We start from the raw sequence: 24,316 nt of genomic DNA, 5'->3' as shown, positions 1-24,316 counted from the left end.
AACCACCGTGGTCCCGGTTGCCGCATGTAGCCCGGGACCGCGGCAATTAGCGGGCACGGTCCGATCGCCGTGTCCGCTAATTAGATAATCAAAGCTTAAAGATCAATGTTAACAGGAGAGGCCGCAAAAACAAAAAGCAATATGGGGAGACATATAGACCTAAAAAAGGTTACTTTATCGGTTCTAGATATCGGAAGTTTCTGCCAGACCCCCAACTTCTTAGCCAAAGAATCAATAATAGGTTTTACATTAAGATCTGCAAATTCCACCAGCCTTCTGGACACTTTCACCCCCAAATATCTAAAGGAGCCTCCCCCCACCAAAGATCTCAATAGGGGAAATTCTAACCTTAGCATATCATCCAAGGGCATAAGCACCGACTTTGCCCAGTTAATCGCAAGTCCAGAAAGGCTGCCTATTTGCTCCACCAGCTCTATTACCCTAGGTACCGCCACACTTGGGTCCTTCACAAATAGGAGCAGGTCATCAGCATACAATGACACCCTGTCCCCCTCGCCCCTCGCCCCAAAACCAGTTTAATTTAATACATCGTCTTCATTAAACTCCAGTCTTTTTGAAAAAAATTGGTCATAGACAGCATGATAGATGCCCGAGGTGTGGGGAGGAGGGAGCAGATTTTGTGCATTTGTTACGGGCCTGTGATAGCATATTCCAGTTCTGGTCTCAAATTTTCCTGAACTGTTCAATTTGTGATAATGGGAGATTCGGGTGGTATTACAGCAAAGGGGAAAGATATGAAGGTAATTCTTAGATTATTCTTCAATGCTAAGCTGGTGCTAGTGCGCAATTGGATAGCAAGGGAACCACCGCACCTTAGGGAATGGGAGAGATGTGTTACTCTTTATGAAAGATATTATGATTAAAAAGGTTTTTTTTATTTATTTATTTTTTTGCTTTCCCCGGACGATTTGGGGAGGGGGGTGGGATGGGGTAAGGTGGTATTTTTGTGAAGTTAAGAGATATGATATGGTTATTTTGGTGTCTATTTGGATTATTGTTGTTACTCTTTCTTCTTTTTAAGATTATGTAAGTATTGTATTGGGATATATATTGTAAAAAAAATTTAATAAAAGTTAATATATATATAAAAAAAAAAAGATTAAAGATCAAAGATGACAGCTGCATCCGATTACCTGATGCAGCCGTTCCCTGGTGTCTAGTGGCGGAGATCGCCACCCCAGGACGATGTCCCGGAGGAGCGACCCCTGTGTCTGCTACCTGCCGGGGTGTCCGCCAAAATGGCGCTGATCCCGACTCGGCATTCGGTTGCTTCCCGCTGCAGCATAGATCTGTATGAGAGATCAGTGTACTTCTACTAAAATTCCCCCAGGGGGGCTTCTAGTATAAGTGTAAAAGTAAAAAAAAGTGTTATTATTAGTAAAAAGCTTTCTCCCCTAATAAAAGTTTGAATCACCCCCCTTTTCCCATGTTATAAATAAAAATAAATAAATAAACATGTTTGGTATCGCCGTGTGCGTAATCGCCCAAACTATTAATTAATCACATTCCCGATCTAGTACGGTAAACAGCGTAAGCACCAAAAAATCCCAAAGTGCAAAAGTGCGCATTTTTTGGTTGCATCAAAACAAGAAGAATTGGCCCCATAGACCAAAGGATAAAAGCGCTATAAGCCTGGGAATGGAGCGGTTTTAAGGAACATGTATTTGTTAACAATGGTTTGAATTTTTTAAAAGCCATCACATAACATAAAAGTTATACATGTTACATATCATTGTAATCGTAACAACTTGAGGAACATAAATAACATGTCAGTTCTACCCCAGGACGAATGGCTTAAAAAAAATACCCTCCAAATAAAATAAATTAATTTTTATTTTATTTTTTTCAATTTCACCACACATTGAATTTTTTTCTGGTTTCGCAGTGTACTTTATGAAAAAAATTCAGCCTGTCATTGCAAAGTACAATTAGTGGTGCAAAAAATAAGGGCTCATGTGGGTTTCTAGGTGAAAAATGCAAGTGCTATGGCCTTTTAAGCACAAGGAGGAAAAAACGAAAACGCAAAAATTGAAATTGGCCCAGTCCTCTAAGGGTTAATGGGGTTTGATATTCGATCGAATAGTCGAACATCCCGTTCTATTCAAATCGAATTTAGAACTTTTGAATATTTCACTATTTGCTCATCTCTAATGGCTATCAATTACTGGTTTTTTTTTAGGATCATCATTTGCCTTCAATATCCCCTATTCGCCTCTATACCCCATATACATGCACATTTAGCTGAGTTTTCGATAAGGGGAGGAGACAAAGCCCCTGTCAGATATCTTTGCACAATAGTAAAAGAATGGCACAGAAAAATTCAATATGTCTGAGCCTTCTATGCCCAACATTATCAGTTGGCGGACAATTGGAAAGACCCCAAACAGGAAAATCAGCTTCCATCTCTTCGTATAAAAAGGGTAAGGAAAATGTTAAGCTAACTATTGCTTCAATGGATAATATAGAGTTTTCAACTATAAACCCACAGCAATTTCTACTCATTTTTTCACGTAATACCGACATTCAAACTTGATTAAGTAGAACAGATTGTGGCTCTATTTTTGTTCTAATATTATAGCTTATATTCTGAAATCTGCTTATTATATCTTACCAATATAAAACTATATGTCCTTTTAGTACTGTTTTTTTCTACCAAGAACATTTAAAAAAACCTTCAAGCTTTGAGGAATAAACTAAATAATGTAGTCAGAAGTTGGCATAATTAGGCTATATTCATTAATTGATGCAATTTTCTTTTATTAATAAGTGATTTTAATGTACGGAGCCCTGAAAGCATTCTCCTTAGTCTCATTACTAGGCAGTTACTTTCCCATTATATCTTTTGGTAAATCATTAATTTAATGGTTATCTTTTCTCTTTCTTGCTCTTTGAATTAATAACATATTGCACATAAACAAATGTTATCTAAAGTAAACTTCTTTATTTTATAGAATTAAGATTAAAGGGGAAGTCCGGGCAAAATTATTGTGTTTAAGATGTGTTATTGTCCAACAAAAGTATTGAAAATTACTAATAGACACTTATTATGGCAAAGGCACCTATAGTGCATTTTCCCTTCACTTACTACAGCATGGCGTGTAAAGTTGGTGATGTCACGTCACATAAACTGCAGACTCCAGTCTGTCCCACTGCTGCAGAAGGTGGAAAATTGCAACAACGGCCGTGATTTATGCTAAACTTATGTTGTGTGAACATGGCCTCAAAGTGTTTTGTACAAATTTAACATATCATATGAACAGATAATAAGAAAGAGTAATGGTCGGCACTTCCAAGAGTAAAAAGGTTTCTTTATTTCTTTGTTTTAAAATCCATGTCACAATTCCAATAAATATACAAGGCACGATCTGACGCGTTTCTGGCACTCAGCCCTATGTCATAGCGTCCGGCTACCTGTACAGCAGATGCTTTATTCTCACAGACAGGCAGCTGGTGTGTATTCTGAACGAGCTGCACTGGGTTTAGTTGCTCCTACAGAATAACTGTTGCAGGACAATCTAAGAGATACATTTTATGGAGTAAGTAGACTGTACATTTAGCTGATTGTAACAAGGCAAGACCTTACAAGCCTTTTCCAGGGGTACTACAATACACAGCATAGCATATACATCTGCATATACAGTGAATAGGCCGGCTACCTGTACAACATATATCTATATTCATACAAAAGAAAAAAAAAAGGCTACATATCTGCCGGCGTTATACATCCACTTTTCCACCTATACTGTATACGCCAATGTTTGCTTAGCTGCTGTTAGCTACAAATTGTGAAGTGCAGTACATAGCACTCTGCGAACAATAAAAAACAAAACAATAAAAATAAAGAAAAAAAAAAACACCACATATCTGCTGGCATTATACGTCCACTTTTCTTCCTATACTGTATACGCCAGTGTTTGCTTATCTGCTGTTAACTACAAATTGTTGCAGTGCAGTACATAGCGCTCTGCGAACAATAAAAAAACGAAAAAAAAAAAAAAAAACACTTATCTGCCGACATTATACGTCCACTATTCTACCTATACTGTATACGCCAGTGTTTGCTTAGCTGCTGTTAGCTACAAATTGTCGCAGTGCAGTACATAGCGCTCCGCGAACAATAAAAAACAAAATAAAGGTAAAAAAAAACAACATGTATCTACCGGTGTTATACGTCCACTTTCCTACCTATACTGTATATGCCAGTGTTTGCTCAGCTGCTGTTAGCTACAAATTGTCGCAGTGCAGTACATAGCGCTCTGCGAACAATAAAAAACAAAACAAAAAGAAAGGAAAAAAAAACACATATCTGCCGGCGTTATACGTCCACTTTTCTACCTATACTGTATACGCCAGTGTTTGCTTAGCTGCTGTTAGCTACAAATTGTCGCAGTGCAGTACATAGCGCTCTGCGAACAATAAAAAACAAAATAAAGGTAAAAAAAACAACATGTTTCTGCCGGTGTTATACATCCACTTTCCTACCTATACTGTATATGCCAGTGTTTGCTCAGCTGCTGTTAGCTACAAATTGTCGCAGTGCAGTACATAGCGCTCTACGAACAATAAAGAACAAAACAAAAAGAAAGGAAAAAAAAAACACATCTGCCGGCGTTATACGTCCACTTTTCTACCTATACTGTATACGCCAGTGTTTGTTCTTCTGATGTTAGCTACAAATTGTCACATGGCAGTACTGTACATAGCGCTCTGCGAACAGAACAATAAATAATAAATATTGTTACACCGTGTACACTACAGAACTTGCAAAGTTGCAATACATTAAACTTCAGTCAAATCTGTGATAAAAGTGCCATAAAAAAGTGATATGGTGTATGACAGGGCCGGGCTAGTGTGACAGGGCCGGGCTAGTGATATGGTGTGTGACAGGGCTGGGCTAAGGGGGAATTCACATGGGGCAGATTACATGTCTGCTCCATCCTCTCCTACCTGTCTCCACCCTGGGTTGAGCCTTACACAAATAGAATTTGAGTCCCTTTAAGTCAACTCTCCAAACATTGAAGTGGACACCCCGGGGTTAAGTCTTGTGTCGTTTTGCCTTTAATCTTGTTTTTTTTTATTTTTTTTTAATGGCCCACTAAGCTGGTGGTTGAGGAGGAAATGAGCTGAACCATGCACTTCATACACTTTGTTGGGTTGATAAAAGTACATTGGAACACATATAGCACATCATGTTTTGCTGCTTTCCACTCTTACAGATACAAAGTCAGGGTTAATCCAGTGGCTGTTCATTTCGATAAACCTCAGCTCTGTCAGTTGACAGGCGGCTGAGCTCATCCGTGATAATGCCCCCAGCTGGGTTGAATACCCTCTTAGAGAGAACACTGGTGGCAGAGCAGGCAAACACCGCCTAGGCGTAGAGGTACAATTACAGCCACGTGTCCAGCTTGGACACCCTTTAACTTTAGGGCAAAGAGGGATCGGGGAGGACAGGGTTATGGTTGACCAAGTGCTCACTCAACACTTGTCCCTTCCCCTCCTGCTCCTTATAGGCTCTGCAGTGGTGGAAGTTTCCCGAGGGGGTGCCATTAAAGGGTCCCACACCTTGGAGAGTGTTCCCCTGATGGCTGTGGATTTCCTGGATGTCCCCAAACTCTTCCTGAAACTCTCCACTAGCGATGTTAGGTGGGAAGATTTCCATCATGTTCTGAAGCTGTGCCTTTTGTCAAAAGATTGCTTCTCTCTTTTACAGGGATAAAGGAAGATATGTTATCCTTATACTGGGGGTTGAGGATTGCGAAGATCCAGTATGTCTTGATCTCCATGATGTGGACAACGCGTTTGTCACGTGAAAAGCAGACCAATATGAAGTCGGCCATTGGTACCAGACTAAATCGGGATCATTTCACTTCCCACACCAGAAGGATGACTCTCCATCTCCTCTTCCAGCAATTGCCACAAGTGTGCTGTGAGTGTTAGGCTCTGTTACGCCTTCTCCATCCCATGTTTTGTGTATATTTGTGAGGTTTTTAATAGTTTTAGATTAGATCATGTTATTTCCATTAACGCTGTCTGCTGCACCCAAACTCTGTCCAATATAAACTTTCTTCAGGCTAGCAGCGGCTACAGTTGACTTATGAAAGAGTGTGCACTTTTAACAATAGCTATAGCATATAGCCTGGAGGAACTTTTATAAAGACACGGTTTAATCCCAAGTTACAAAACGTGGGCTGGCCATAGTACGTGTGTGAGTTCTCCAAGCACCAGAGCCACTAACAGGTCTGCGGCATTGCGTGAAGCCCCTCAAAGGTGCAGTGCTTGAGTTCATTGTTTTGCATATTGCTAATTGTTTTTGTTTCTCTTTTTTAGGTCATTCCTGCTTGGACTGAATTAGAAATTTAGCATTTTGCCAGCCCAGGGATTTCAGAAGACCACAACACCACAAGGAGGAGGGGTTCTCAGACCTGTCTGTAAGGTTTGCAGAAACCCTGACAGAACAAGGGCCTTATATCTTGGGTGAGGGTAGTAGGTAGCCCGTCCCTGGGTGCCACTTGGTCCCCACCTCCACAACGTTGACCCAGTGTGCTGTTAGGAAGATGTAGCGTTCTTGGCCACAAGCGCTTGTCCACATTTTGGTGGTCAAGTGGACCTTCGTGCTAACCACATAACTCAGGGCTCACCTGATGTTACAGCACACGGCTAGGGATTGAATAGCGAGGTGCAGCAGCTGCCATCAGGTCGCAGAAGACTTCAGTCTCCACTGCTTGAGTTCATTGTTTTTCATCTTGCTAATTGTTTCTTTTTCTCTTTTTCAGGTCATTACTGCTTAGGAGGAAGGAGGGTCAGAGTGAAGTTCCTACAGTCCAGACTCTTGGCTAGTGACGAGACTAGATTGTGGGTGGATGACCTGGGTGGTGGACAAGTGACTGGAAGCGTTATCGTCTATCCATTTTACCTCCTGTTCCTGCTGCTCGGGCATCAACAATGGTGTGGTCCCCCTGCATTACTGTCTGGTAGCTGGGTGGCATTATACATGTGAGAAACAGTGCCACATGCTGTGACCAATCAACTCTCGGCTCATAGGTATAGAGGGAAGAGGAAACAGTTGCGCCTAAGGGCCCTATTACACAGGACAATTATTCTGTGTAATTGCAGGAAACTATTGAAAAATCATTCATATGTTGTTGAATTAGATCTGAACCTAAAATTATTGTTAATCATTCGCTAATCGTTTGCTAATCGTTTGCTGTAATTCCACATTCGTTTGCTCAAGTTCCGCATTTTTTCATTAATCGTTCAGTGTAATTGCACATTGTTCATTGTTTTTATGGCATCAGAAGTAGTTAAAAATCATAGTAAAGACCGCGATCGCAACTAACGACTATCGTTCTGTGTAATATGGTGAATGATTTCAGGTTAATGATAAACAATCTCGTTTGTGATTGTTTATCATAAATCGTTAAAAATCGATCCGTGTAATAAGACCCTAAGCCTTAGTTATTGACCCCTACCTCCTGCTGTTTAAAAAGACAGCAGTGTTGTAATCGGCACTTAGTAGGTGGGGGGAGAAGCATATACTAGATTTTTTTTTGCAGCCCAAGAGTATTGTATTAACCCCTTAAGGACAGAGCCTGAAATGGCCTTAAGGACAGAGACAAATTTTATGAATTTGACCAGTGTCACTTTATTCATTAATAACTTCGGGATGCTTTTACCTATCTGGCTGATTCTGAGATTGTTTTCTCGTGACATATTGTACTTTACATTTGTGGTAAATTGGAGTCGATACTTATAACACATCTTTATGAAAAAAACAAAAATAATGTGAAAAATTGTGAAAAAATGCATTTTTCCAAATTTGAAACTTTTTTGCTTATACAGAAAATGGTTATGACACATAAATTACATATTAAGTAGCATAAGCAACATGTCTACTTTATGTTGGCGGCATTTATTAAACTATCTTTCATTTTTTTTAGACAATAGAAAGCGCAAAACATTAGCAGCAATTTTCCAAATTTTCAGTAAAATTTCAAAATCAGATATTTTTAGGGACCTGTTCAGGTTTAGGCTAGGTTCACGCTATGTATCTGTGCGGCTGTATTGCGGGCAGTAAATCATCGGCCGTATTTTTCTGGTTCATGCGTACGCTGGAAAGTATACGATATACGGCTGCACAGTGCACACTATGTATGAGCCTACGGCCCAATCGTAAACGGACCCGTAAAAAATGAACAAGACCATTGTTTGCGGCTGGAAATGTGCAAATTCACGGCCGTGCATTGACAGGCGGTCCGTACGGAGTACTTCAAAAATAGCCAGCAATAATGCCGAATGCCGATGCCTCTAATAGTTAATATATTAAATTAATAAAACACATTTTCTTTGTAATAAAGTCCCTTTCGTTGTTTAATAATTTAATTCTAACAAATCCATCATTGTGCAATTAAATATACTGTTAAAAAAAATAAATAAATATATATATATATATATATATAAATGTATATTTATATATATATTTATTTTTTGACAGTATATTTAATTGCACAATGATGGATTCGTTTAAATTAAATTGTTGAACAACGAAACTGATTTTATTACAACGAAAATGTGTTTTATTAATTAAATATTAATTAGTACAGGAAGCACCATTAAGCCGTTAATTCATATTCCTGGTAAATAGAGCATTCTGTACTAATCATCACTTTACTTTAATGAAAACATCAAATGTTTCTTCTAATTATGTTATCACAATAGCATTATTAGAAGAAACATTTAGAATTATATGTGCGCTCAGCTGATTGGCTGATCGGCTGAGCGCACATATAAAGAGCCGGTCCGCAGTACAGTGACTTCATTGTGCTGCGGACCAGCGAAAAGACAACATCAGGGTGAGTATACAGATCTCCCCAGCCCCTCCCCAGCACTGCACCCATGCCAGTAAGGAAGGGGGGTCACTTAACCCCTTCCTTGCTGGGATGGGTGCAGTCTGACATCAGTCTGGCCCCCAAGGGGTTAAGGGGGATGCAATACATCCTCCCTTAACCCCTTGGGGGCCAGACTGTAAGCAGCAATCTGTAAAGATGCTGCATACTGTAAGAAGCACAACACCGCTCACAATGATGGGTGTTGTGCTCCTGTTTGTGTGTTTCTCCCTTTTTGTTTTTCAGATATCGGTATCCTGCGGATTACGTCGGATTACGTGGACTACGTCGATGACTAGCGGTTGTTTGGTGTTTTTTTTTAATAAAATGGTTAATGAGGGGTGTGGGGGTGTTTTTATTTGAATTAAAAAATGTTTTCACTTGTGTGTTGTCTTTACTTTATAGACGTAGTAGTGAAAGCCGTCTAATAGACGGAATCCATTACTAAGTCGGGACCTAGTGTTAGCCGGTATAAAATGGCTAACAATAACCCCCCATTATTACCCCAGTACCCAATGCCACCAGGGGTACTGGGAAGAGATGGGTGCCAGTGGTCCCGGAGCGTCAAAATTGGCGCTCCTGGACTGGGCGGCAGCAGGCTGGTAAGATTTAGGCTGGGGAGGGCCTAAACCAATGGCTCTTCCCACCCTGGTGTTACCAGGCTGCTGTCGTTTGGTTTTTAACCCGGCTGGTTATAAAAATAGGGGGGACCCTATGCGTTTTTTTTTATTATTATTTATTTATTTAAAAAAAAATATGCATAGGGTACCCCCTATTTTTATAACCAGCCGGGTTAAAAACCAAGCGACAGCAGCCTGGTTACACCAGGGTGGGAAGAGCCATTGGTTAAGGCCCTCCCCAGCCTAAATCTTACCAGCCTGCTGCCGCCCCAATCCAGGAGCGCCAATTTTGACGCTCCGGGACCACTAGCACCCGACTCTTCCCAGTACCCCTGGTGGCATTGGGTACTGGGGTAATAATGGGGGGTTAGTGTTAGCCATTTTATACAGGCTAACACTAGGCCCCGACTTAGTAATGCATTTCGTCTATTAGACGGCTTCCACTACTAAGTCTATAAAGTAAAGAAATAAAGACAACACACAAGTGAAATTTTTTTTTAATTCAAATAAAAACACCCCCACACCCCTCATTGACCATTTTATTAAAAAAAAAAAACACCAAACAACCGCTGGTCATCGACGTAGTCCACGGAATCCGACGTAATCCACAGGATACCGATATCTGAAAAACAAAAAGGAAGAAACACACAAACAGGAGCACAACACCCATCATTGTGAGCGGTGTTGTGATCCTTACAGTATGCAGCATCTTTACAGATTGCTGCTTACAGTCTGGCCCCCAAGGGGTTAAGGGAGGATGTATTGCATCCCCCTTAACCCCTTGGGGGCCAGACTGATGTCAGACTGCACCCATCCCAGCAAGGAAGGGGTTAAGTAACCCCCCTTCCTTACTGGGATGGGTGCAGTGCTGGGGAGGGGGTGGGGAGAGCTCTATACTCACCCCGATGTGTCCTCTTCTCTGGTCCGCAGCACAATGAAGTCACTGTACTGCGGACCGGCTCTTTATATGTGCGCTCAGCCGATCAGCCAATCAGCTGAGCGCACATATAATTCAAAATGTTTCTTCTAATAATGCTATTGTGATAACATAATTAAAAGAAACATTTGATGTTTTCATTAAAGTAAAGTGATGGCGAGTACAGAATGCTCTATTTACCGGGATTATGAATTATCAGCTTAATGGAGCTTCCTGTACTAATTAATATTTAATTAATAAAACACATTTTCGTTGTAATAAAATCAGTTTTGTTGTTCAACAATTTATTTTAAACGAATCCATCATTGTGCAATTAAATATACTGTCAAAAAATAAATATATATATAAATATACATTTATTTGTATATATATTTATTTTAACAGTATATTTAATTGCAAAATGATGGATTTGTTTAAATTTAATTATTGAACAATGAAAGGGACTTTATTACAACGAAAATGTGTTTTATTAATTAAATATATTAACCATGAGAGGCATTGGCATTACTGCAGAGGATGTAAGAGTGCGGCTGTATTTGCGGCTGTAATTGTGCGGCGGTATTTTTGGTGGTTCATGCGTATGCTGGAAAGTATACGATATACGGCTGCACAGTGCACACTATATGTGAATCTACGGCCCTATCGTAAACGGACCCGTAAAAAATGAACAAGACCATTGTTTGCGGCTGGAACGCGGCCGTGAAATGACAGGCGGTCCGTACGGAGTACTTCAAAAATAGCCGGCAATGATGCCGAATGCCGATGCCTCTAATAGTTAATATATTAAATTAATAAAACACATTCTCTTTGTAATAAAGTCCCTTTCGTTGTTCAATAATTTAATTCTAACAAATCCATCATTTTGCAATTAAATATACTGTTAAAATAAATATATATATAAATAAATGTATATTTATATATATATATATTTATTTTTTGACAGTATATTTAATTGCACAATGATGAATTCATTAGAATTAAATTATTGAATAACGAAACTGAATTTATTTCAACGAAAATGTGTTTTATTAATTAAATATTAATTAGTACAGGAAGCTCCAGTAAGCCGTTAATTCATATTGCCGGCAAAAGAGCATTCTGTACTAATCATTACTTTACTTTAATGAAAACATCAAATGTTTCTTCTAATTATGTTATCACAATAGCATTATTAGAAGAAACATTTAGAATTATATGTGCGCTCAGCTGATTGGCTGATCGGCTGAGCGCACATATAATTAGCGGGTCCGCAGCACAGTGACTTCATTGTGCTGCGGACCAGCGAAGAGGACACATCGGGGTGAGTATAGAGCTCTCCCCACCCCCTCCCCAGCACTGCACCCCTCCCAGCAAGGAAGGGGGGTCACTTAACCCCTTCCTTGCTGGAATGGGTGCAGTCTGACATCAGTCTGGCCCCCAAGGGGTTAAGGGGGATGCAATACATCCTCCCTTAACCCCTTGGGGGCCAGACTGTAAGCAGCGATCTGTTAAGATGCTGCATACTGTAAGGAGCACAACACCGCTCACAATGATGGGTGTTGTGCTCCTGTTTGTGTGTTTTTTGTGTGTTTCTCCCTTTTTGTTTTTCAGATATCGGTATCCTGGGGATTACGTCGGATTCCGTGGATTACGTCGATGACCAGCGTTTTTTTGTTGTTGTTCTTTTTAATAAAATGGTCAATGAGGGGTGTGGGGGTGTTTTTATTTGAATAAAAAATTTTTTAACTTGTGTCTGCTCTTTATTTCTTTACTTTATAGACTTAGTAGTGGAAGCCATCTAATAGACGGAATCCATTACTATGTCGGGGCCTAGTGTTAGCCGGTATAAAATGGCTAACACTAACCCCCCATTATTACCCCAGTACCCAATGCCACCAGGGGTACTGGGAAGAGCCGGGTGCCAGTGGTCCCGGAGCGTCAAAATTGGCGCTCCTGGATCGGGCGGCAGCAGGCTGGTAAGATTTAGGCTGGGGAGGGCCTAAACCAATGGCTCTTCCCACCCTGGTGTTACCAGGCTGCTGTCGTTTGGTTTTTAACCCGGCTGGTTATAAAAATAGGGGGGACCCTATGCGGTTTTAGGGCCGTTGAGGCAAGTAGGTAGGGTCAGAAGGTGGGTTCTAGTGGTTAGGGCTCACTGTCTTGTTCTGTTCCCCACCTACGTCCGGCGCACTTTGTGACAGAAGCGGTCCGTCACCACCCAAATGACTGTATTGCCCGCAGATGGGGGTAGGTCCATGATGAAATCCATCCCAATGTGGTGCCAGGGATGGTCGGGGACTGGCAAGGGCAAAAGTAGGCCGGCAGGTCTTTGACGGGAAGACTTATTCCTGGCACAGACTGCGCAGGAAGCCACAAAGTCCTTGACATCCTGGAGGAGATTGGGCCACCAGTAGTGACGGGAGATCAATTGCCCGGTCTTTTGAGCTCCTGGATGCCCGGCCACCAAAGAGGAATGCCCCCACTTCAAGATACGTTTTCGGAGTGCGGGGCGCACATAGGTCTTACCGGGAGGCAGTCTCTGCAGAGCAGAAGGGGCAACTGGTACTAGGCGATCGGGAGGTATTATATGACGAGGAGATTCCTCTTGCCCCATGACATCGGATGCTCGGGATAATGCATCGGCCTTTATATTCTTCTCGGCTGGACGGAAATGAATGGTAAAGTTGAACCGAGAGAAGAAGAGGGACCACCTGGCCTGCCGGGGATTGAGGCGTTGAGCCGATTGGAGGTAGAGGAGGTTCTTGTGGTCCGTGTAGATGTTAACGGGATGTCTAGCCCCCTCTAGGAGATGACGCCTCTCCTCCAGTGCCAACTTAATAGCCAGGAGCTCACGGTCTCCAATCGTATAGTTCCTCTCGGCAGGGGAGAAAGTCTTAGAAAAGAACCCGCAGGTTCTGGTCTTGCCTGATCTGTCCCTTTGCGAGAGGACGGCTCCTGCGCCCACAGAAGATGCATCGACTTCAAGCGAAAACGGCCTGGTGACGTCCGGACGGACTAGAGCAGGAGCAGAGGCAAAGGCAGACTTTAGGCTATTGAAGGCTTGTTCGGCCTCAGGAGGCCAACGTCTGGGATCCGCCTTCTTCTTGGTGAGAGCCACTATGGGTGCGACCAGGGTCGAGAAGTGAGGGATGAATTGCCGATAATAGTTGGCGAATCCAAGGAAACGTTGGATAGCTCTAAGTCCCACAGGGCGTGGCCACTGGAGGACAGCGGAGAGCTTGGCCGGATCAATCTGTAGACCCTGGTCGGAGACGATATAGCCAAGAAACGGAAGACTGCGCTGGTGGAAAACGCACTTCTCCAGCTTGGCGTACAGATGATTGGCCCGTAGTCTTCGCAGGACCTGACGCACTTGTGCCACATGAGTCTGCTGGTATCGGGAGAAGACCAAAATGTCGTCAAGATAGACAATGACGCAGACATAGAGGAGGTCTCGGAAGATATCGTTCAAGAATTCCTGGAAGAAGGTCTATAGGGCAATCATAGGGCCGATGAGGTGGTAGGGAGTCCGCCTCCTTAGCCGAGAAGACATCAACGAAGTCTTGGTAATCCTCCGGTAGTCCAGACAGAGGCTTGGCGTAAGCAGGTGACCTCGTAGAACATTTGGGTTGAGGAGACCTCAGGCACCTATTTGGACAGTCCTGGCCCCAAATGAGAACCTCCCCAGTTCTCCAGTCAAGCTTAGGGGTATGTAATTGCAGCCAAGGAAGACCCAGCAGGATGTTAGAAGAGGAATGGCGCAAGACGTAGAAGGAGATCCTCTCCTGATGTAAAGCTCCCACCTGGAGGATTAGGGGTACAGTCTGGCAGTGTACCGCTTCGTTAAGAATCTCGCCCGTGACCGAAGAGATAGACCGAGATTGGGCTAGCTGGATCACGGGTAGCCGCCATCTTTGGACCAAGGAAGCAGAAATGAAACTGCCAGCAGCGCCAGAATCGATGAGGGCAGTGGTCTGACGAACTTGCCCAGAGGGTGTCTGGATGGAGACTGGCATAGTCAACCTTGGAGAGGTGGCATTCACACCTAGGGAGGCCTCTCCCACCGGACCTAGGTGCGAGCGTTTCCCGGACGCTGAGGACGTTGGGACATCCCTGCCGATAGGGAATCCTCGCCACCGCAATAGAGGCAGAGATTCAGGTTCAGTCGACGAGTCCTCTCATCAGTTGTCAGGCGAGCACGTTCCACCTGCATAGGGACCTCTGGAGACGACTGGGACATGGGAGCAACGGGATTCTGGAACACCGGTGCCAGCCGAGGATGGCGACGGGGCAGACTCAGACGCTGTTCTTGCCGGACCTCCTCCTCTCTCTCGGAAAACCTGGTGTAGACTCTGGTAGCCAGTAGGACAAGTTCATTCAAAGAGGTAGGCAGGTCTCGGGCAGCGAGCACATCCTTCACTTGACTGGACAGGCCCTTTTTAAAGGTGGCAATCAGAGCGGCCTCATTCCAGTCTAGTTCCGCAGCCAGGGTGCGGAACTGGATGGAGTAATCACCAACGGAGGAAGTCCCTTGGGATAAATTGAGGAGAGCAGTCTCAGCCGAAGACTTTAGAGCGCTCGGTGGCAAACTGACTGCTTAGAAGTTCGATATACATAGTGCATTGGGTCAGGAATCCTCTGCACAACTTGGGGTCACCTCCATATTTACTTGGTAGAGCCAGTCGTAGTTTTGAAGAGGCTGCAGGTGGTGATGACTGCTGAGCTGTGGTATGCTGCTGTACGGCTGCAGTCAGTTGTTGGATAAGCTGTGACTGTTGCTGGATCTGTTGAGCCTGTAGGGCGACCACTCTGGCTACTTCGCGGATATCAGGCACCTCGCCGGGATCCATGGTTGGAGCCTACTGTAACGCCTGGAGTAGTGGATCCACTGGACCGTCACCAGCGATGGCACTAACCTCACCAGGGAGCAGAGTCTAAGGGGCCGCTGGTTTTCACCAGAGCCCGCCGCAAGGCGGGATGGACTTGCTGCGGCAGGCGACCCCCAGGTCGCTACCCCTGGTTTGGTTGCTAGCGACGGCAGGCGAGGCGTGGCAGGAGCAGTAGGCAGGAGATAGTAGACGTGCTCGCAGGTGGCGGACAGGACTCAGGAACAATGGGAAGGCAGCGGGCAAGGACTAGGGACAAGGACTGAAGACAGGAACAAGGGACAAGGACTAAGGTCAGGAACAACAGGGAGCTGGGCCAAACGCTATGGGAAGCATATAGAGGCTCCAACACGAGGGACAGGGCATGCTGGGATTTATAGGGAGTGATTGGGTGCAACTACCAATTAGGGACGGACTGGCCCTTTAAATCTGAGACATCCGGCGCGCGCGCGCCCTAGGAGGCGGGGACGCGCGCGCCGGCCGGCACAGACGGAGACCGGATCGGGACGAGGTGAGGCGCCCCCCGGGGCCAAACAGACCGCAGCGCCGGGTCCCTGCACAGGGACCCCGGCAGCTGCGTGGGATAGAGGGCGGTCGCGGGAGCACGGGACGCCGCCGCGGCCATGACATCTGAATTGATCAGCCAATAGCAGCGATCGTCAGCACGGGGGGTGTTAGCCGAGAAGCTAAGATGGCCTGCTATGATTTATAGCATGCCATTTTTTCCGATCGCTGTGTGTGAACACACAGCAATCGGGGAAACCGTTGGCGTACATTTATGCCCTGTTGCGTTAAAACCCAGGCAACGGGGGCGTAAGTGTACGCCCGATGTCGTTAAGGGGTTAAAGCTGAGCAAAATAAACAAAACAAATCTCAAAACAATATTAGAGAGAAAGCAACACAAACATATGAAAGAGAGCCTATCAGCCAAGGAGAGGTTTGTACACCGAGAAAATGGACACAGAGCATATGAATACTGTTCAAATCACTAATAGCAGTGTTTGAACACTCACAGTTAGACTACAGGCAGAGACTGGGGGATTACAGCCTGCTAGGATGTAAGGAAGGTGGAGAAGATATCTCTTAATGCTGTTAAAATATTTCACCTTTATGTATTATTGACTTCTGCATTAAAATAAATAAATTAAATTAAATTTAATTTGTCAACACCACTATAAAGTACTAAAAACTGCCATGCAATGGACATTTATCACCTAATCATATGCTCTGCAGTCTCCTCTGATCACTACAGTGGGGTCCTAAGCCCTCTGTTCCTCCTCCCTGTGTTTCTGTGGTGTTTCCATTAGCTCTAGTAATGAGCGAATACTGTTCGATCGAATACATATTCGATCGAATAGTGAGATATTCGAATATTCGATATTCGTACAAATATCCTGCGCATATTCGATAAATATTCGATAAGCGTTCAAGCCCCCCAGCTTCCGGTTTCACCCTCCAAATGGTCAAATAGATGTCTTTCACTAATCGAATACTTGTTCCCATAGACTTTAATGGGATCGAATATTCGAATATTCGCGGGATATTCGTACGAATATCGAATATTCAAATATCTCACTATTCGCTCATCACTAATTAGCTCCATTTGAGGTCAGGGCAGCAACGGGAAGCCCAGGGGTTCTGAAGGGATCAGTGGGGATCCCAGCAGTGAGGCCACAGGCCTACAACACCAGGGGATTAGTGACATTGTGGGCCGACCTAATATTACTAGTAGTCCTCAATCATGGTAAACCAGTAATATAACAGGTTGATATCATGATGAGTGGGAAACTTAGTTCTGCCACATATATTTCTATAGTTCTCCCTGCAAAGCGGCGGTAGGATCACAAAACAAGAAGATACACTTGTTAGAACTGACAATATTGTAAGAGGTACAATAGACAAATAGTTATTGCTCGGTAATAGAAATTATAAAATTCCCATTTCCCAGGGACTATTCAAAACAAACAATTCGAGCTTTTCACAAAGCCTATCACAGTTCAGAATACATAAAATAATGTACATCCTTTGAAAATGCAGGAAGCCCACTGCATTCAGAAGCAGATTTCAAGTGTTGGCTGTCTCTAATAGAATTTGCTTAGAATTGCTGAAATTTACAGTAGTGCTAGAATATGAAAGCTGTAATGTAAGGTGTCTGAATATCTAGAAGAAATGTCTGTATGTATAAACAGTCCCATTTTTAGATCAGACGGTAAATAATGTAATTGTAATTCTTAAATTTTTAGAAGTTCAACATGAAAAAGTTTAAAGGGAAACTATCATCAGGTTAGAGGAATCTAACCTGCTGATAGACACTATAGGGCCGGGGACGTTGAGAAGAAGGTAAGTGTCTTACCTTCCTGCTCACCACTGGTTTTGTACTGTTAGTTAGGGTAAACTCCGCTCCGAGCACTGTTAGGAGCATTGCTGCGTCATCCGGCCTGTTTCTTCTAATGAAAATCAATAGAAGCGGCAGGCTGGATGATGGGAAGTGCTCCTAAGGGTGCTCCAGAGTGGAGTTTACTGTGGGACTGGCACCAATGAGGAAGGTAAGACACAAATCTTTCTCCTCAATGTCCCCTGCGCTATAGGGGGCTATCAGCAGGTTAGATCCATCTAATTCAAATAAACAGCTAGAAACTGAGCTAGAAAATGTAATCAAAGCTTACAGTGGCAGACAATGTAGGGATACGTCCCCTCAGCTTGTAACACCCACTCGGGTATGTCATACATTTCTAGTAAGAATAAGAGGAACAGTTGCAGAATTGTGTTGCAGAATTGTTATTTAATGGGAGATACAAGCATTTGCTAAAACAGACAGGTCAGGAGTGATTAAAGGTTCCCTTTAAGACTGATGTCATTGTTAACACTGTAAATAATACTGGTTTACATAATTCATTGCACACAATACTTCCAGGCTAGCAAGCTTTAAGGATGTGCACGCATCCTGTGTATGGAATGTGAAATACATTCAAGTAAATCCTTAATGTTGTAGAATTCATTTTCCAGACAACATAGCAGAATGGAGCAAAGGTTCCAGACAACAAAGCAAACTATAGGATAGGTTTCTTTTCATCACAGAGTCATGACTGTCACAGTTTAATATAAGTGCATCAATTATTGTCCTAAAAAATTCTCTCACCATGTAGAGAGAAAACAACATAAAACAATGCACTCTTAAAAATTTTGAAACCATTGACCAGTTTAATGTAATGTATTCCAATAGAAGAAAACATTTCCTAATGAGACCTACCAAAGGATTTAAAAACATCTGGTATAATTTAACCCCTTGCTGCTGCAGCTAGTTTGGGCCTTAATGACTGAACTCATTTTTCAAAATCTGACCAGTCTCACTTTATGCAGTTATAGCTCTGTGTAGCTTTAAATGAGAAGTTCGACCATAGCAAAAATCCTACAGGTGGCAGGGGAGAAAATAATAATCAAGCATTGCTTACCTTTCGCCGTGCCCATGATGACCAGCTCTGGGACCCTTGTTAGAAAGCATTTTCCCCCAAGTTGTGAAGACATCACAATTCCAGGAAAAAATGGGCAGTCTATCATATCAACAAGGTCATGATAGCCGTAGAACTATAAGAGTGGGCTCACTGGTCTTTTGACTACTCCATCGTTTGCTCCATCGCAAGTGACCTCATATGTGACCACTTTAGAATTATACCAGAATTCAACCAGAAGGAAACCATAAGAAACCTCTGAGGAAAAACCTGTGAGTACTGTACATGGATTCCATAGACCTACTACTTTCATCATGCTGTTTATCTCTCTTTACCTGCTAATCCTATGTCTACATACCTATCCCCCACCCATTCCCCCATCTGGACTCTGTCCACATCAGCCCTTCTCTCCTTCCTTCACCCATGTACTGTTCACACTCACTTTTTACCTTCTTGAACCCCCATCACCTTTGTTTCTCCAAGGTGCAGCACAGAAACCGTCCTCATAAGTCACTAAATCATCTACTATCTCTTACAATTCTTCTCCTTCTTGCGGCGGGAGACATTTTTCCTAACCCTGGTCCTCCTTCTTTCACTAACAGCTTCTCTTCACCTACCTCCTACAGAAACCCCCATAACCTGGTCAGGATCCGTTGCTTGCCGGATCCTATCCGCATTAACTGTGCTCTCTGGAATGCCCGGTCTGTCTGTAACAAACTTACAGAAGTTCATGATATGTTTATCACTAAATCGCTCTACCTGCTGGCTCTCACGGAAACATGGCTACAAGACATGGCCTCACCTGCCGCTGTGACCCATGGTGGCTTAAGTTACACCTTTCCCATACCCCTAGACCTGATAACAGGCATGGTGGAGGAGTTGGTATACTTCTTTCCCCAGACTGCACCTACCAGGTTATTCCCCCTGTGCCCTCCCTCTCATTCTCCTCTTTTGAAGTTCACACCATACGACTTTTCCGTCCATTTTCCCTGAGAGTCACAGTCATCTACCGCCCTCCTGGTTCACCTACTAAGTTTCTTGATCACTTCTCTACCTGGCTTCCTTACTTTCTATCGTCTGATATTCCTGCTCTAATCATGGGCGATTTTAACATCCCATTTAACAACCCAATCTCCCCATCAGCCGCTCAGTTTCTATCTCTAACCTCCGCCCTTGGCTTCTCTCAGCATTCTAACTCTCCAACCCACAAGGGTGGGAATACCCTGGACTTTTGAAATTTTGCCCAGTTTCCCACTTTACTAACTTTACCACAGACCACAACTTTCTCTTCTTTATCATAACAAATTCTCGTCCCCCTCTTAACACCCCGACCTCACTCACATATAGGAACTTACGTGCTATAGACACCCAACAACTGCTAGATACTGTACAGTCATCATTGCCCCCATCTCTTCCCTCTCCTGTCCTAATCTATCTGCAGCTTTTGACACTGTAGACCACCAGCTCCTCCTCTTCACGCTTCGCTCTATGGGCCTCAAGGACTCTGCTCTTTCCTGGTTTTCCTCCTATCTCTCCGACCGCTCCTTTAGCGTATGACTTTCTGGCTCCACTTCATCTTCTCTTCCATTTACAGTTGGGGTTTCTCAGGGATCAGTCCTGGGCCCTCTCCTTTTCTCACTTTACACTTTACCCATCGGACAAATCCTCAGCAAGTTTGGTTTTCAGTACCAGCATTTAAGCACTTAGACCTGTACAGGCATTGGCTAGTGACAGGTTCACCCACCCTTACCTGCACTGCCTTATTTATAAAACCGGCCGGACCATAAGAACAATGAAGCACTTTGTCCCTCTGCAATTTTGTCTCAAACCCCCTCCTATTAGTATGTAAGCTCATGCATGCGAGCAGGGACCTCACTCCTCATGTATGGATAACTATATGTACAGTGAGTCCAAGAAGTATTTGATCCCTTGCTAATTTTCTTTGTTTGCCCACTAATAAAGACATGATCATTCTATACTTTTAATGGTAGATGTATTCTTACATGGAGAGACAGAATATTAAAAAGAAAATCCAGAAAATAAATCTAAGGAATATATATTAATTGATTTGTATTTCATGGAGTGAAATAAGTATTTGATCCCTTAGTATTCATTAGCAGTTCTGGCTTTTACAGACCAGTTAGACACTCCCAATCAACTTGTTACCTGACCTGAAGCCACCTGTTCTCACTAATCACTTGTGTGAAAAACAACTGTCCACAGAATCAGACAGATCACACAGATTTCAAGTCTCCAACATGGGTAAAACCAAAGAGCTGTCACAGGACCTCAGAGTCAGAATTGTTGACCTTCACAAAGCTGGAATGGGCTACAAAAAGATTAGTAAGGTGTTGGATGTGAAAGTAACAACTATTGGTGCAATTATCAGAAAGTTTAAAGAGTATAACATGACAATCAACAGACCTCGGCCCGGTGCTCCAAAGAAGATTTCGCCTGGTGGGGTGGCAATGATGCTGAGAACAGTCAGAAATCGTCCTGCAACCACTCGGCAGGAGTTAGCAAATGACCTGAAGGCAGCTGGGACCACAGTTTGCAAGAAAACAATTGGCAACACTTTGCGCAACAATGGATTCACATCCTGCAGTGCCCGAAAGGTACCCCTGCTGAAGAGATCACATGTGGAGGCGCGCCTCAAGTATGCCAATGATCATTTGAAAGATGAACCAAGTTATTGGGAGAAGGTTTTGTGGTCAGATGAGACCAAAATTGAACTTTTTGGCCTAAACTCCACCCGCCATGTGTGGAGGAAGAAAAATGCTGCCTATGACCCCAAGAACACTGTGCCCACCGTCAAACATGGAGGTGGAAGCATAATGTTTTGGGGGTGTTTCTCTGCCAAGGGTACAGGGCTACTTCACCGCATCACTGGGAAGATGGATGGAGCCATGTACTGCACAATCCTGAGGGACAACCTCCTCCCCTCTGCCAGGGTTCTGAAAATGGGCCGTGGTTGGGTCTTCCAACATGACAACGACCCTAAACATACAGCAAAGGCAACAAAGGATTGGCTCAAGAAAAATCACATTAAGGTCATGGAGTGGCCCAGCCAGTCGCCAGACCTCAATCCGATCGAAAATCTATGGAGGGAGCTGAAGGTCAGAGTTGCCAAGCGACAGCCCACCAACCTTCATGATTTAGAGAGAATCTGCAAAGAAGAGTGGGCCAAAATTCCCCCTGGTGTGTGTGCTAAACTTGTGGTTAACTACAACAAACGTCTCACCGCTGTGCTTGCAAACAAAGGCTTTGCCACTAAGTATTGAGTGTGTTTGGCAAGAGGGATCAAATACTTATTTTCCTCATTGAAATACAAATTAATTAAAATATATTCTTTAAAATTATATTCTGGATTTTTTTCTTGATATTCTGTCTCTCCATGTTAGAATATATCTACCATTAAAAGTGCTGAAGGATAGTGTCTTTATTAGTGGGCAAACAAAGAAAATCAGCAAGGGATCAAATACTTCTTGGACTCACTGTATATCTCTGTAATGTCTATTTTTTGTCTATGTTTGTACCCCAGAATTGTAAAGTGCTGTGGAATATGTTGGCGCTATATAAATAAAAAATATTATTATTATTATTATTATTATTATTATTATTATTATTATTATTATTCTACAAAACAGCAGTTTACTATCCATTGTGGCTCCAGATAGATTTTATAACAGGAAACCTGAGACAGAGAAAAATATTATTATTATTATTATTATTATTATTATTATTATTATTATTATTCAGGATATCCCGGAGCTCAGCAAGGGTCCCAATACAGGGATCCAGCCCTGGAGAGGTACAGGAAGAGGTTGGTTGGTATAATTCATTATGTTCCCCCCTGCCCCTGCAGTTTGAAAAAATGTTTTCCCGGTCATATTTCTCCATTAACAATTGCTGTAGATTTATTTTGTATTCATGTGTATTTTTATTTTTTATTAAATTAAAATAACACTAGTTTATTTTTTTTTTTATTACCACTTAGAAGCTATAGAAGTTATCTTCCTGAAAAAAGGACAACAACTGTGACTACATTGCAGGATCCTTAGCGTTCTTATCTTTAGACTTTTTGTCTAAAGTGTGCCTTATAGCTTGGGTCGTTACGGACACGTTGGTACTAGTGATGAGCGAGCATGCTTGTCCGAGCTTGGTACCCAATCGAGTATTAGGGTACTCGATGGTACTCGTTACTCGGACGAGCATCTTGTGATACTCGAGAAAATCACATAATTCGTTTCCTGTAAGTTTGGGCGCTATTTCTCTGCCAATAAACAAGCAGGAGACTCTTTGGTACATCCTGCGATCACGTGGGACCCATACCTGTTGACAGCAGCGATTGGTTGGCCAGATCAGATGACCCTGCCATATAAAATGTGCAGCCGGCAGTACTTGCTTCAGACACATGCTGTGAGAGATTAGGGACAGAGCTGCTGCTTCTTAGGGAGAGTGTCAGTGTAGGATTTAGCGTTCCAGTAGGCAGGTTATATACTATCAATACAAACAAACAGCCCTTTTCATTGCTTTAAATCTTTTTTTAATAGTATTACTGAATGCTGGCTGGGACTTGCAGTGCTGCTACCACGATTTCAACAGCACACTGTGGTGATCGGCTGCTGGCAGAAAGGGAGCATTAGGTGTTGCATACAGACCCCTAAGAAGTGCTCACTGTACTCTTTTTTTTTATTTTGGGGCTGGTGGTCCTGCTGTACTACATTTGATTGCTGGGATTTGTAGTACACTTTTTAAAAACTTCACTGCTCATTGGACGGGGGTATCACAGCGTGTCTCTAGGTCAAGCCATTAGCTCAGCCTCCTTCCCCACAGCCTGGCCCCTCCAGGGAAAGAAGGGATTCAGATCCACCACCATGCTCCCAGGAACTGTTTTCTGGACCCTTCCCTGGGTCAGAGCAACCGGAGCAGTTGATCTGTCCTGACGCCCAAACTATGCAGCTCACGCAGTCAGTGGGCGATGAGAGTGGGGACTTGCAAGCAGGGTTGGAAGAGGTGTCTGATGATGACGATGAGACCCGGTGGTCAGACAGTGAGGTTGTTGTCATGTCATGTAACTCAAAGTGAGGAGGAAAGTGAGGAAATGGAGTTGACAAAAATGACGTTTAGGATACACACCGCCACAGTGAATAGTTTGTTAATGCTGTTTGTGCCTCAAAGGGGAGAGTAACTATCACTTCATAGAACGATTGACGTCACTATAACTTTCATATTGACATGTCAGCCTCCTTACCCCCAACAGTTGCCAAAATAGGGCAGAGGTGGTCAGGTCATCACCTTTTTGTTTCTGTTTGTCTATCCGGGAAGTGATGATCAGGAAGGAACAGATGCCGCACTCTGCTGAGGGCCCTCTGCCCCTTCCTTTAAGCAAGTAGGGTTAGGGTCAGCACATGATCAGTGGCAGCCAAGAGGAGGAGAAAGAGCAGGTAATCTTTTGTATAATAAGTTAGTGTGGCGCGGGCCGGCTGTCTCCTGCCTCAGGCTGTGTGTCTATGTCTGATGTGTCCCTGTGTGTGCTGCT

The sequence above is a fragment of the Dendropsophus ebraccatus genome, chromosome 7 (genome assembly GCF_027789765.1).
Source record: "Dendropsophus ebraccatus isolate aDenEbr1 chromosome 7, aDenEbr1.pat, whole genome shotgun sequence".
Lineage (NCBI taxonomy): Eukaryota > Metazoa > Chordata > Amphibia > Anura > Hylidae > Dendropsophus > Dendropsophus ebraccatus.
The sequence above is the reverse complement of the archived record's forward strand: the minus strand, read 5'-3'. Positions refer to the sequence as shown.